We start from the raw sequence: 13,695 nt of genomic DNA, 5'->3' as shown, positions 1-13,695 counted from the left end.
ACATGGTATACTGGGTCTGCTTGATAGGAATGAGCTGCCTGGAAGATGTTGCTTTTGTTACTGGACCACTGGACACCAAGGATATTATTGACTGACCTGTGACCCCCTTCAGACCAACAGGGTTATTACTGAATGAACTGTGACCCCCTCTAGACCACCAGGAATATTACTGAATGAACTGAGACCCCCTCTAGACCACCAGGGATATTAATGAATGAACAGAGACCCCCTCTAGACCACCAGGGATATTAATGAATGAACAGAGACCCACTCTAGACCATCAGGGATATTACTGAATGAACTGTGACCCCCTCTAGAGTACCAGAGATATTATTGAATGAACTGTGACCCCCTCTAGACCACCAGGGATATTACTGAAAGAACTGTGACCCCCTCTAGACCACCAGGGATATTACTGAAAGAACTGTGACCCACTGTAGACCACCAGGAATATTACTGAATGAACTGAGACCCCCTCTAGACCATCAGGGATATTAATGAATGAACAGAGACCCACTCTAGACCATCAGGGATATTACTGAATGAACTGTGACCCCCTCTAGACCACCAGGGATATTATTGAATGAACTGAGACCCACTCTAGACCACCAGGGATATTACTGAATGAACTGAGACCCACTCTAGACCACCAGGGATATTACTGAATGAACTGAGACCCACTCTAGACCACCAGGAATATTACTGAATGAACTGAGACCTACTCTAGACCACCAGGGATATTACTGAATGAACTGAGATCCACTCTAGACCACCAGGGATATTACTGAATGAACTGAGACCCACTCTAGACCACCAGGGATATTACTGAATGAACTGAGACCCACTCTAGACCACCAGGGATATTATTGAATGAACTGAGACCCACTCTAGACCATCAGGGATATTACTGAATGAACTGAGACCCACTCTAGACCACCAGGGATATTATTGAATGAACTGAGACCCACTCTAGACCATCAGGGATATTACTGAATGAACTGAGACCTACTCTAGACCACCAGGGATATTACTGAATGAACTGAGATCCACTGTAGACCACCAGGGATATTACTGAAAGTACTGAGACCCACTCTAGACCACCAGGGATATTACTGAATGAACTGAGACCTACTCTAGACCACCAGGGATATTACTGAATGAACTGAGATCCACTCTAGACCACCAGGGATATTACTGAATGAACTGAGACCCCCTCTAGAGCACCAGGGATATTACTGAAAGAACTAAGACCTACTCTAGACAACCAGGAATATCACTGAATGAACTGAGATCCACTGTAGATCACCAGGGATATTACTGAAAGTACTGAGACCCACTCTAGACCACCAGGGATATTACTGAATGAACTGAGACCCACTCTAGAGCACCAGGGATATTACTGAAAGAACTAAGACCTACTTTAGACCACCAGGGATATTACTGAATGAACTGTGACCCACTCTAGACCACTAGGGATATTACTGAATGAACTGTGACCCCCTCCAGACCACCAGGGATATTAATTAATTAGGGATATTATTTTTTACCCTGTAGCCGATCTAGACTCCAAGTATGACAATAATACTCCAATACTTTCTATTGCTTTCTGCTTCGTCTTCTCCCCCCTCGTTGCGATGACCTGGTATCTCTAGTAGATTATTATTGTACAGCGTTATGTGAGGATACAGGATACGATCCACCTATAAATGCCGATACCGTGATATAAGAACATGTGACAGCCATCAGTTACCACTATATCTGTAGTTGTGATCTTAAGGAACTTTCTGAATTAATTAAAAAATCCAATTAACTCCCGACTGTGCTTTATTAGTCCTTAGGCAGGAAGTTATTTTATGTCGGTCATAAAAGTTTTATTTTGTTTGTTTATTTTATGCCTCAGTCTCAGCGCACACAGGGATCACATTCACTTCTAGGGGATATATAATAGGGACATCCCCGGCCCATAGTCCTATAAGGATACCAGACAGTGCTGCGGCCGCCGGACTCTCGCCGATTACCGGCCTTCCCTTATTACTGGCCATGCCGTTTTGCTGACTACTCTGGCCATGCTGCAGCCGGAGTCCATTCAGACAAGGATACAAGGGATCCCCATTCTCATTATTGGTGGGGGTTCCTGTAGTCGGACCACCGCTGATCAGATACTTGTGGTTAGGTAAGCATTTGTAAAATCAGCACAACTCCTTTAAACGGTGGCCATTGGCACGAAGGTGTGTAAAGCCAAGACCAATGAGACGCAAGCCCCTCGTTCTACTCAGGATCCCCATCTACAATGTCCATGGACATCATATAGGGTACATGGGCGGGGGCCATCTTGAGCACTTGTAGGTTGGGAAGATAAGACTGAACCACTAGGTGACCCCTTAGGGTTGGGAGGTTTATGGGTTTATTCATTCATCGAGTATGACGCCTGTACAAATATCACGTAACGCATCACGTAGACCAGAGTTCGCTCTGTCCTGACCCAGAAATGTCCCGGGTAAGTAAACAATATATGAGGAACCGCAAAATATCCAGTATTGTCCTGTAAGTGAACACGTATGACCTATAATCAGCATGACACATGACACATGCAGAATCAGCGCCGCTGCTCCCACTTACTCTGCAGGACACGTCCTGTCTGAGTGACCACCTCATGGTAACATGTAGCTATAGACATAGGGATTTATATACATTACACCAGACACTGCTCCTCCTCGTCCTGTCTCAGCCGCTGTTTCTTTCTACATCGCTCTCACAAACACACGAGATAACAGCTGAGCGGTATATAGAGAGACGTCTGAGGTGATCGGCCTTCAGTCTCTATCCTCATCTTCACTCTTGTGACCCGGACGGCTGCCTAAGCTGTCCGGGTCTTGACCGGGCGTGTGGCTCCCCCTCCCTCCTCCCTTTTTCCCCTCCCGGCGGCTGTTGCTGACCGGGGCGGGGTTTTCGGAGGAGGCGGGGTTACGCGTCCAATGTAACTTCCGGCGCTGGGCGGGGACTTCCTTTCGGATCCCCGCCAGCGTCGGAGCAGGACGTGTTTTCCTGCAGCGCCGATGGACCCGACAGCTCGTGCAACAGCGGGTAAGGGACGAGGGGACGGCGTGGTTGGAGACGCTGCTCACTGCGAGCGGCGGCTCCAGCCTGCCTCCCGCTCCACCGATGCCGCAGCGTGAGGCCTCTACCCGGCCTAGTAGGACGGCGAGGCCTCCCGTGCGGCTGTCCCCTGATGCGGCCCCCAGTAGCCGGAGCAGGGCTCCGGCGCATGGGGGTCGCCCGCTCAGTATCGCGTGCCACCCGGGCTCCTGCGCGCACCGGGCGGCGCGCAGCTTCCCTGTCTGGGGGTGCGGGCACCCGGGCTCGCGGGCGCCGCCCCCCGGTCTCCGTTATGGCAGCCAGTGCGGGGGGGGGGGCGCCCCCCCCTCCCCCCCACCGGTCTCCAGTGACAGTGGCCCTTCGGTCGTTAGGCCGGCGATGGGCCCCCCGCCCCCCTCCCAGCATGTTTCAGGGAGTTCTCCCCCTATGGAAGCCTCCCAACAGGCCTTAGTTGTAGCGCCCCCTGTGGGGCCTAGTGCATCTGCGGCTGCGGTTCCTCCTGGGGCACCCCCACCGCCGCCGGGTAGATTGGCGCGGTGGTTTGGGAGGGCAACTACCGCCCCTGCGGGGGTAGACAGTGCCGCACCAGCCCAGGATACGGCGGCTGGCACTTTAGCTCATGTGTCTGCGCTGGCTCCGTTGCCGGCCGCAGCCTCCCCAGTGTTGTTTCAGGAGAGCGAGGAGGAGTTCTTTGATGTAGAGTATGTGCCTGGAACTCCTCATGTTTTGCCACCTGGTCACTCCCGTTCCCTGTCTAGTCACGCGCCGGGGTCTGGGGCCCGCTCCTACAGGAGTTTTGGGCCGGAGGATGATGTGTCGATGCGTTCTGGGCGGTCTCGGCGGTATCGTAGTCGTTCTAGGTCGCGAAGTCGCCGGAGGCGACGGGGGTCTCGTTATAGCCGGCGTCGGTCTGAGTCTCGTTCGTCCTCCTCCTCACGTGATTCCCGTAGGTCCCGGCGTTCGCATTATAGCAGGAGTTCCAGGAGGCGGAGTGGGAGGAGAGAATACGGTTCCGCCCAGGGCGTTCCAGTCGTGCCTGCTGTTGTGGTTCCTGAACCTCCTCCTGTTGTGGCTCCGTTGCCTCCACCCCTGGTCGCTTCGTCGCAGATCCCAGTGATTCCGGCTGGTGAGTTGTCCTGTTCACAGTCTTGGACTTCGCAAACACCACCGGCTGGTGGTGATATATTGGATGTGTTAAAAGCAATGGTTAGTCAGTTGGAAGGTAGGGGGCAGTCACTTGCTTCTCCAGGGGCAACTAGTGCACAGCCTGAGCCGGTTCCCCCTCCTTCCGGTTTGAGATTCCGTGATTCTTATTTTTGCGCGGTGGCTCCGTTGGGTACCCATGTCCCAGCCGAGCTTCGCCACAAGATCACGGCTAATGAGTATATTGACATCTGGCTCTTGTTGTCCCCCGATCAGATGACAGTACATAAGGAGAGAGGGTTTGGTCGGGGTGAAGATAAGAAGCCCAAAGTAGCCAAGACGTTTTCTAATTGGTTACAAGCTTTTGCTATTTATGCTTGTATATTGTGTCAGTCAGCACCATCTTTGGCGGCTGATCTTTTCGTGTATTTGGAAACTATCTTTACTGCTCACAAGCTCTATGGTGGAACGGCATGGTGGAGATACGACGAGGAGTTCCGGCGTAGGTTGGCGCTTCAGCCGGAAGTTGGTTGGGCCTCTAAGGCTACCGACATTTGGATTCAGCTGATGCTCTTGCCGAAGCCGGTTTCTTCTCCCTTTCCATCCGCGGCCGCTGGGGGAGCTGGTTCTCCCTCCGCGGCCGTTCGCAGGCCAGGTGCCTGCTGGATGTTTAATGAAGGGCACTGTCGTTTCTTCACCTCATGCCGTTTCAAGCATGAATGTTCGATTTGCGGAGGAGCACATTCCGCTCTGCGATGCGCCAAGCGCGGCAGAGCCGCCAAATCTGGTGCAGGTAAACCCGAGGACGCCGGTGAGCACAGTAAGGATGCGCCCCTGGCTCGACAGGTACCCCAGGAGACAGGAAGCAGACCTACTGTTTAATGGTTTTATGTTCGGTTTCTATATACCTCACGTTCCTAGTTGTTCTGTTATGTTTACTGATAATCTACGGTCTGTTCAGAAAGATTTAGTTGTGGCTCAGGCCAAAATTGATAAAGAAGTTGAGTTGGGCCGTTTAGCCGGTCCGTTTGCACAACCCCCTTTTCCAAATTTTAGGGTGTCCCCGGTGGTCCCGAAGAAGGAGGCCGGCAAATACAGATTGATACATCACTTGTCCTTTCCTCCGGGTGAATCCGTGAATGATGGTATCCCGAAGGAGGAGACGGTGGTGTCCTATGTCTCTTTTGATAAAGCGGTCTCTTTGGTGGTCAATGCTGGCAGGGGTGCCCTCATGGCAAAATCGGATATCGAATCTGCGTTTCGCCTGTTGCCGGTACATCCCGATTGTTATCATCTTTTGGGTTGTCAGTTTGGGGGTTCCTTTTACTATGATATGTGTTTGCCGATGGGGTGCTCCATCTCTTGCCAGTATTTTGAGTTGTTTAGCACGTTTTTAGAGTGGGTGGTACGGCAGGAGACGGGGTCTCAATCGGTAATTCACTATTTGGACGACTTTCTTTTTGTTGGTCCTGCTTCTTCTCGTTTGTGTGAATACTTGCTTAATACGTTTCGTTTTTTCACAGGTTATTTTGGTGTTCCCCTCGCACTTGACAAAACTGAGGGTCCGGTTTCGTCACTCTCCTTCTTGGGTATACTCATTGACTCGGACCGTATGATCCTTCAGCTCCCGCAGGACAAGTTGTCTCGCCTCCGTGCGGATGTAGATTTTTGCCTGTCGGCTCGCAAGGTCCAGCTGTCCCGTTTGCAGTCGTTGCTGGGGCAGCTGGCCTTTGCGTGTAGGATTTTTCCTATGGGGCGTGTTTTTTCTCGCCGCCTGTCTATGGCCACGGCTGGAGTCCGCATGCCGCATCATTATGTGCGGATAACGAGCGTCCTGCGGGAGGACTTGAAGGTTTGGAAGTCCTTTCTCTTAGATTATACTGGCGTTTCTTGTTTCCCCGAGAAGGAGTTGTGCAATTCCGACTTTCAGCTTTTCACTGATGCTGCGGGTTCGTCTGGTTATGGGGCCGTTTTTGGTTCCCGCTGGTCCGCTGCTCCATGGCCTCAAAGCTGGTTGTCCGCTGGTTTTACTCGTAATCTCACTTTGTTGGAGCTGTTTCCTATTGTAGTGGCTTTGGAGTTATGGGGCGCGGACATGGCGAACCAGCGGGTTTTGTTTTGGTGTGACAATAAGAGTGTGGTATCTGTGATAAATAGCCTCTCGTCAAGCTCTTTGCCTGTTTTAGCTTTGCTTCGGCGTTTAGTCTTGAAATGTTTACAGTTTAATTTGGTTTTCAGGGCTTGCCATGTCCCGGGTGTTGATAATCCTGTTGCTGATTCTCTTTCTCGTTTTCAGTGGGAACGCTTCAGAGACATGCACCCGAGAGCGGATTTGGTGGGCTGCCCGTGCCCTCCTTCGCTGTGGGACCTGGTTCTGCAGTCTTGAGCCCGTTATTGCAAGATTCTGTTACGCCGGCGACGTGGGCAGCGCATGGTAAGGCGTGGAATGAGTGGCTGTCCTTCGGTTCGCCGGAGAGATTGTTAGATCCTGACTGCTGTAGGGACTTAACGTTTGCTTACTTAGCTCGTTTGAGGTCAGATGCCGTGTCGGCCGCTACCGCGGCCAGAAGGTTGTCGGGTGTAGCTTTTGGGCTTAAGTTGTTGGGTTTTCCGGATGTGACGAAAGAGTTTGCTTTTCAGTTGATTTTGCGGGGTTGGAAGAAGGCGGCTCGCCTGGTTGATAAACGTCGACCGGTTTCGTTTTTCCTGTTGCGTCGCCTGGTCGGGATATCTGAGTCGGTTTGTTCGTCCCCGTTTGAGGCGTTATTGTTGAGTTGCGCTTTTGTTTTAGCCTTTTTCGGGGCCTTGCATGTGGGTGAATTAGTTGCCCCGTCTCGGCGAGCAGCGGGTGGGTTGGCTGCGGACGATGTGGTGTTGTTGCAGGATTCCATCCGTGTTCGGGTTAAACGGTCTAAGACGGATCCCTACGGGCAAGGTACTTGGTTGACTATCTCGCGTTTAGAAGGCCCCTTATGCCCCGTTGATCGAGTGCGTTGTTTTGTTGCGGTTCGCCCCTTGTCTAGCCAGTTTTTAGTTCATGCTGATGGCTCATTTTTTACGAGGTTCCAGTTCGAATCGTTGTTTAAGCGTTGTCTTTCCGCTTTAGGGGTTCCGTCTGAGGATTTTGGCACCCACTCTTTTCGCATCGGGGCAGCTACTGCGGCCGATGCGGCGGGCCTCACTGAGGAGGAGATTAAGCGTATTGGCCGCTGGCGGTCTAATTGTTATCGGCGTTACGTACGCCCGGGTCTTCTCACGGCTTAGCTTTGTTTTTACCTTTTGCGGTTTTGTGGTGGTTAGTTTTCCTTTAATAACTTATAAAAAAAAAAAAAAAAAAAAGTCATTAACATTGTTCTCTATTTTAGGTCCATATCCAGTGGTTTGGATTCTAGGCCACTCGTACATCTATTGGGCGGCGCGGCGCGCTGCCATCCGGCCTGGAGGTTTGCAGCTTGGTTTTCAAGAAGCGGAGCTGCGCTGGCATGGAGTCAGAGGGATGAGTTGGTCAGAAATGTTGCCTCAGGTCGTTGAAATTGGAAGGACCTCCCAGGCCCCAGTGGTGCTGGTGTTTCATGCCGGAGGCAACGATTTGGGCGTGATACGCTTGTCCGAATTGATTTCGTTGATCAGATCTGATATTGACCGCTTTCCTGCCTTTTTTCAGGATGTTGTTATTGTATGGTCCGAAATTGTTCCTCGGGCCAGATGGCGTGATGCTCGAGACCCAGCAGCTTTGTAGCGTGCAAGGCGCCTGCACAATTTGCGTGTGTCGCGCCACGTGCGTTCCCGATCGGGAGTCGTGGTTCGGCACAGGCAGCTTGAGGGTGATAACAGGGCGCTGCTCCGGAGGGATGGTGTCCATCTGTCTGACATTGGCCTAGACATTTTCTTGTCTGGGCTTCAGGATGGCATCGAGCGTGCGCTCTTTATGCTCTTGGAGGGGGGTCGGACCCCTTTGTAGGTTTACGTCGGGGTCCGGTGGCGGGACCTTGCGCCTTTCCCCTCCCTTCCCCCTTCTGGTCATCGGTGGTAGAAGATGGAGCGCGTCACCCGTTGAACATCATACACATGCACACCGCAGGCGGTGGCAGGGCATTCCGGTGACGCGCTTGGTCCAAGAGTAAAGGGGAGGGGGATAGCAGGGCCTGCCGATATGTTTATAGTTTAATAAAGCTGTGGCCGACCCCCACTATTTTACCATCCAAGAGCGTGTCAGAGTTTTTTATTGTATGTTGGGGTTAACAGCCGTGGGAGGAGGTTTCCCTTTTGTTGTTGTACCACATTCCGCCTGGTCTTACCTCATTGTCTCTACTTCTGTCTTTACTTTCTCGCAGTCGTCTCTATCTCACTCTCTTTATATCCAACATTTTTTACCTCAGACTTTATCTTCTTCACTCCTTTTATCTCAGTCTTCTCTGCCTTCTTCTAGTTACCTCAGGATTTTTCTTCTTTACTCTTTTTACCTAAGACCCTTGTTTCTGCCTCTCTGTTACCTCACTCTCTATCCTCATCTTGTTTCTGCCTCTCTATTACCTCACTTTCTATCCTCGTCCTCTCTCTTCCACCTCTTTTCCCGAGTCTCTCTCCTCTCTCGTCTTTACTGGTCTTTGTCCGCCTCACTTTCTTTTTCTCAGTCATCTCTATCGCACTCTCTCTCTCTCTCTAGCCCAGTCTCTTTACCTCAGACATGATCTTCTTCACTCTCTTCACCTCAGCTTTTATGTACATTATTCTCTTGGCCTCTTTCTGCCGCACTCTCTTTACCTCAGTAACCAGCTCACTGCCTTTCTCTTAGTCTTTCTCTCCATCTCAGTCTCTTTACCTCAGTCTCTATTTACCTCAGTCTCTCTTTACCTCAGTCTCTATTTACCTCAGTCTCTCTTTACCTCAGTCTCTATTTACCTCAGTCTCTCTTTACCTCAGTCTCTATTTACCTCAGTCTCTCTTTACCTCAGTCTCTCTTTACCTCAGTCTCTTTACCTCAGTCTCTCTTTACCTCAGTCTCTCTACCTCAGTCTCTCTTTACCTCAGTCTCTTTACCTCAGTCTCTCTTTACCTCAGTCTCTTTACCTCAGTCTCTTTACCTCAGTCTCTCTTTACCTCAGTCTCTTTACCTCAGTCTCTCTTTACCTCAGTCTCTTTACCTCAGTCTCTCTTTACCTCAGTCTCTCTTTACCTCAGTCTCTTTACCTCAGTCTCTTTACCTCAGTCTCTTTACCTCAGTCTCTCTTTACCTCAGTCTCTCTTTACCTCAGTCTCTTTACCTCAGTCTCTCTTTACCTCAGTCTCTCTTTACCTCAGTCTCTTTACCTCAGTCTCTCTTTACCTCAGTCTCTTTACCTCAGTCCCTCTTTACCTCAGTCTCTTTACCTCAGTCTCTCTTTACCTCAGTCTCTTTACCTCAGTCTCTTTACCTCAGTCTCTCTTTACCTCAGTCTCTCTTTACCTCAGTCTCTTTACCTCACACTTCATCTTCTTCTCTCTTCTTCCCTCAGTCTTTATCTGCCATTCTCTCTTTACCTCAGTCTCTTTACCTCAGTCTCTTTACCTCAGTCTCTCTTTACCTCAGTCTCTTTACCTCAGTCTCTTTACCTCAGTCTCTTTACCTCAGTCTCTCTTTACCTCAGTCTCTTTACCTCAGTCTCTCTTTACCTCAGTCTCTTTACCTCAGTCTCTTTACCTCACACTTCATCTTCTTCTCTCTTCTTCCCTCAGTCTTTATCTGCCATTCTCTCTTTACCTCAGTCTCTTTACCTCAGTCTCTTTACCTCAGTCTCTCTTTACCTCAGTCTCTCTTTACCTCAGTCTCTCTTTACCTCAGTCTCTTTACCTCAGTCTCTTTACCTCAGTCTCTCTTTACCTCAGTCTCTTTACCTCAGTCTCTCTTTACCTCAGTCTCTTTACCTCAGTCTCTCTTTACCTCAGTCTCTTTACCTCAGTCTCTTTACCTCACACTTCCATCTTCTTCTCTCTTCTTCCCTTAGTCTTTCTCTGCCATTCTCTCTTTACCTCAGTCTCTTTACCTCAGTCTCTCTTTACCTCAGTCTCTCTTTACCTCAGTCTCTTTACCTCAGTCTCTCTTTACCTCAGTCTCTCTTTACCTCAGTCTCTTTACCTCAGTCTCTCTTTACCTCAGTCTCTTTACCTCAGTCTCTCTTTACCTCAGTCTCTCTTTACCTCAGTCTCTTTACCTCAGTCTCTTTACCTCAGTCTCTCTTTACCTCAGTCTCTCTTTACCTCAGTCTCTTTACCTCAGTCTCTTTACCTCAGTCTCTCTTTACCTCAGTCTCTCTTTACCTCAGTCTCTTTACCTCAGTCTCTTTACCTCAGTCTCTCTTTACCTCAGTCTCTCTTTACCTCAGTCTCTTTACCTCAGTCCCTCTTTACCTCAGTCTCTTTACCTCAGTCTCTCTTTACCTCAGTCTCTTTACCTCAGTCTCTTTACCTCAGTCTCTCTTTACCTCAGTCTCTTTACCTCAGTCTCTCTTTACATCAGTCTCTTTACCTCAGTCTCTCTTTACCTCAGTCTCTTTACCTCAGTCTCTTTACCTCACACTTCATCTTCTTCTCTCTTCTTCCCTCAGTCTTTATCTGCCATTCTCTCTTTACCTCAGTCTCTTTACCTCAGTCTCTTTACCTCAGTCTCTCTTTACCTCAGTCTCTCTTTACCTCAGTCTCTTTACCTCAGTCTCTTTACCTCAGTCTCTCTTTACCTCAGTCTCTTTACCTCAGTCTCTCTTTACCTCAGTCTCTTTACCTCAGTCTCTCTTTACCTCAGTCTCTTTACCTCAGTCTCTTTACCTCACACTTCCATCTTCTTCTCTCTTCTTCCCTTAGTCTTTCTCTGCCATTCTCTCTTTACCTCAGTCTCTTTACCTCAGTCTCTCTTTACCTCAGTCTCTCTTTACCTCAGTCTCTTTACCTCAGTCTCTCTTTACCTCAGTCTCTCTTTACCTCAGTCTCTTTACCTCAGTCTCTCTTTACCTCAGTCTCTCTTTACCTCAGTCTCTCTTTACCTCAGTCTCTTTACCTCAGTCTCTTTACCTCAGTCTCTCTTTACCTCAGTCTCTCTTTACCTCAGTCTCTTTACCTCATTCTCTTTACCTCAGTCTCTTTACCTCAGTCTCTTTACCTCAGTCTCTCTTTACCTCAGTCTCTCTTTACCTCAGTCTCTTTACCTCATTCTCTTTACCTCAGTCTCTTTACCTCAGTCTCTCTTTACCTCAGTCTCTTTACCTCATTCTCTTTACCTCAGTCTCTTTACCTCAGTCTCTCTTTACCTCAGTCTCTTTACCTCATTCTCTTTACCTCAGTCTCTTTACCTCAGTCTCTCTTTACCTCAGTCTCTCTTTACCTCAGTCTCTTTACCTCAGTCTCTTTACCTCACACTTCATCTTCTTCTCTCTTCTTCCCTCAGTCTTTATCTGCCATTCTCTCTTTACCTCAGTCTCTTTACCTCAGTCTCTCTTTACCTCAGTCTCTCTTTACCTCAGGGTTCGGGGGATATTGTCACTCCTTAGGGAGAGACCACCATATAGGTGTGTGGAGACTTGTTAAGCCTTTAGCCTCATGCCCGACCTTCCAAGTGGCCTTTGTTTAGCAATGACGCTGGGATTATTACCAGGTTATAGTCTCTCAATCGAGGACAGCTGTTTCGATCTGGTTGGATCTCATCAGCCCGATGTAGAGAGGACTATAACCTGGTAGAGGTGAGAGGCTTAGACAGGGTTCGGGGGATATTGTCACTCCTTAGGGAGAGACCACCATATAGGTGTGTGGAGACTTGATAAGCCTTTAGCACTCCACTTTGCAAGGAACTATGGGAAGAATATGCAAATCCGCCTTCCATGATGTAATTAGGAAGACAGTTGCTGCCTCATTGTTGCAAACCAATAGAAGGCGCTCACTGGAATGTGCAAGCCTGTCTTAAGACAGGATTCCAGTGAAATAACCCAATAATGGCTGCTCCCTTTAGCCTCATGCCCAACCTTCCAAGAGGCCTTTGTTTAGCAATGACGCTGGGATTATTACCAGGTTATAGTCTCTCAATCGAGGACAGCTGTTTCGATCTGGTTGGATCTCATCTGGTTGGAACCCCCCCCCCCCACCACCACCACCACCTCCATACAGTCCGTCTTTGGCTTTGATTTACATCTCAATGGCTACATTACAGTAACAAAAATAACAAAAATTTCTCCCTTGCGCCCTCCATCTCTACTGACTGTGATGATAATGGTTTTATGGACTCTCTTGCACCCCCCTTCCCCACTTTTATCATATGCAGATAATGCCCCATCAGCCCAGAAGTCCCACCTGAAGTGCCCAGACCCTTTACATAAGATCAATAAGAGCCCTGAACAATGCACTGATAACACAAAAGAGGTGAATGGCTACAATGACTCTCACTTGTCTCACACTACATTAAAGAGGTCACTGTCCCTTTAAAAGAGTCAATGGACTCAATAAACTGGAAGTTAAATAAACAAAGAGTAAAAGAAGCCCAAACTATGGCAGAGGTCGGAGTCTCTGGGAAGATTGATGTGGCCATTGCAGCTCATCCCCATCCCCCGCTCTGTGTGGAGGAAACAATGTATCAAGGAAAGTATCAGTCAAAAATGTAACAAAAACTAACAAATAACATCAATATATTTAAAGGGGATGTGCACACTGACCAGCTGCTGCCTCCTGCTCTACAGTATATAGTGATCTGAACTCATTGTAGCAGCTCCATGGTGGGGTCATGGGCCGCTCACTCTAAGGGTAAGTTGACACAGAGGTTTTTACAGTGGATTTGGGGGCGTATTCCACCCCTGATTCCGTTCAGATTCTGCCTCCTATTGTTTTCAAAAATAATTGCTCTGCTTGATCTTGCCGCAGGTGCCGAGGCTGATTCAATCACAGATCCCGCGGATGCGAATGCCGTGCGGTGAGATAGCGGCCGAGAAACGGTGGCCGAACATGAAGAGGAATTCCGTCTCATCTACCGCCATGTGAACTTGCCCATGGTCTAGCTATAGAAGCTCTCTGTGCACAACTAAAGACGGGCCAAGAAGTTCGTAACAAACTGGATTCAGTCGGAATATTCAAAAAGTTTCGGGTTTGTTTGGGTCGAACAATCTAAACATGAACCAAAGCAAACCTTTAGATATAATGTAAACGTCCAGGATTCCCTTCTCTTATTAGTGAAGGACCGGCCTCCGCGCCCCGAGCCCCCGGCGTAGTCCTGACACGACCTATGTGTGACTGGGCTCTCTCTAACCCTGTATACACACCTACGCTCTTTATCCCCCATCCTCTGCCGTGTAACACTCTGTGTTAAGGGTTACTCTCGCTCTTGCAGTATATTTTTGCTCACTATCTCATGCCCTCCGCCCTCCTGGCCCCGCTGTTTTATAACTACAGTTATAACGCCATGGCAGCAATAAAAAGATTGATACAATAAATAAAACATTGTAG

This window comes from Leptodactylus fuscus, chromosome 2 (genome assembly GCF_031893055.1).
Source record: "Leptodactylus fuscus isolate aLepFus1 chromosome 2, aLepFus1.hap2, whole genome shotgun sequence".
In the NCBI taxonomy this organism is placed as follows: Eukaryota; Metazoa; Chordata; class Amphibia; order Anura; family Leptodactylidae; genus Leptodactylus; species Leptodactylus fuscus.
The sequence above is the reverse complement of the archived record's forward strand: the minus strand, read 5'-3'. Positions refer to the sequence as shown.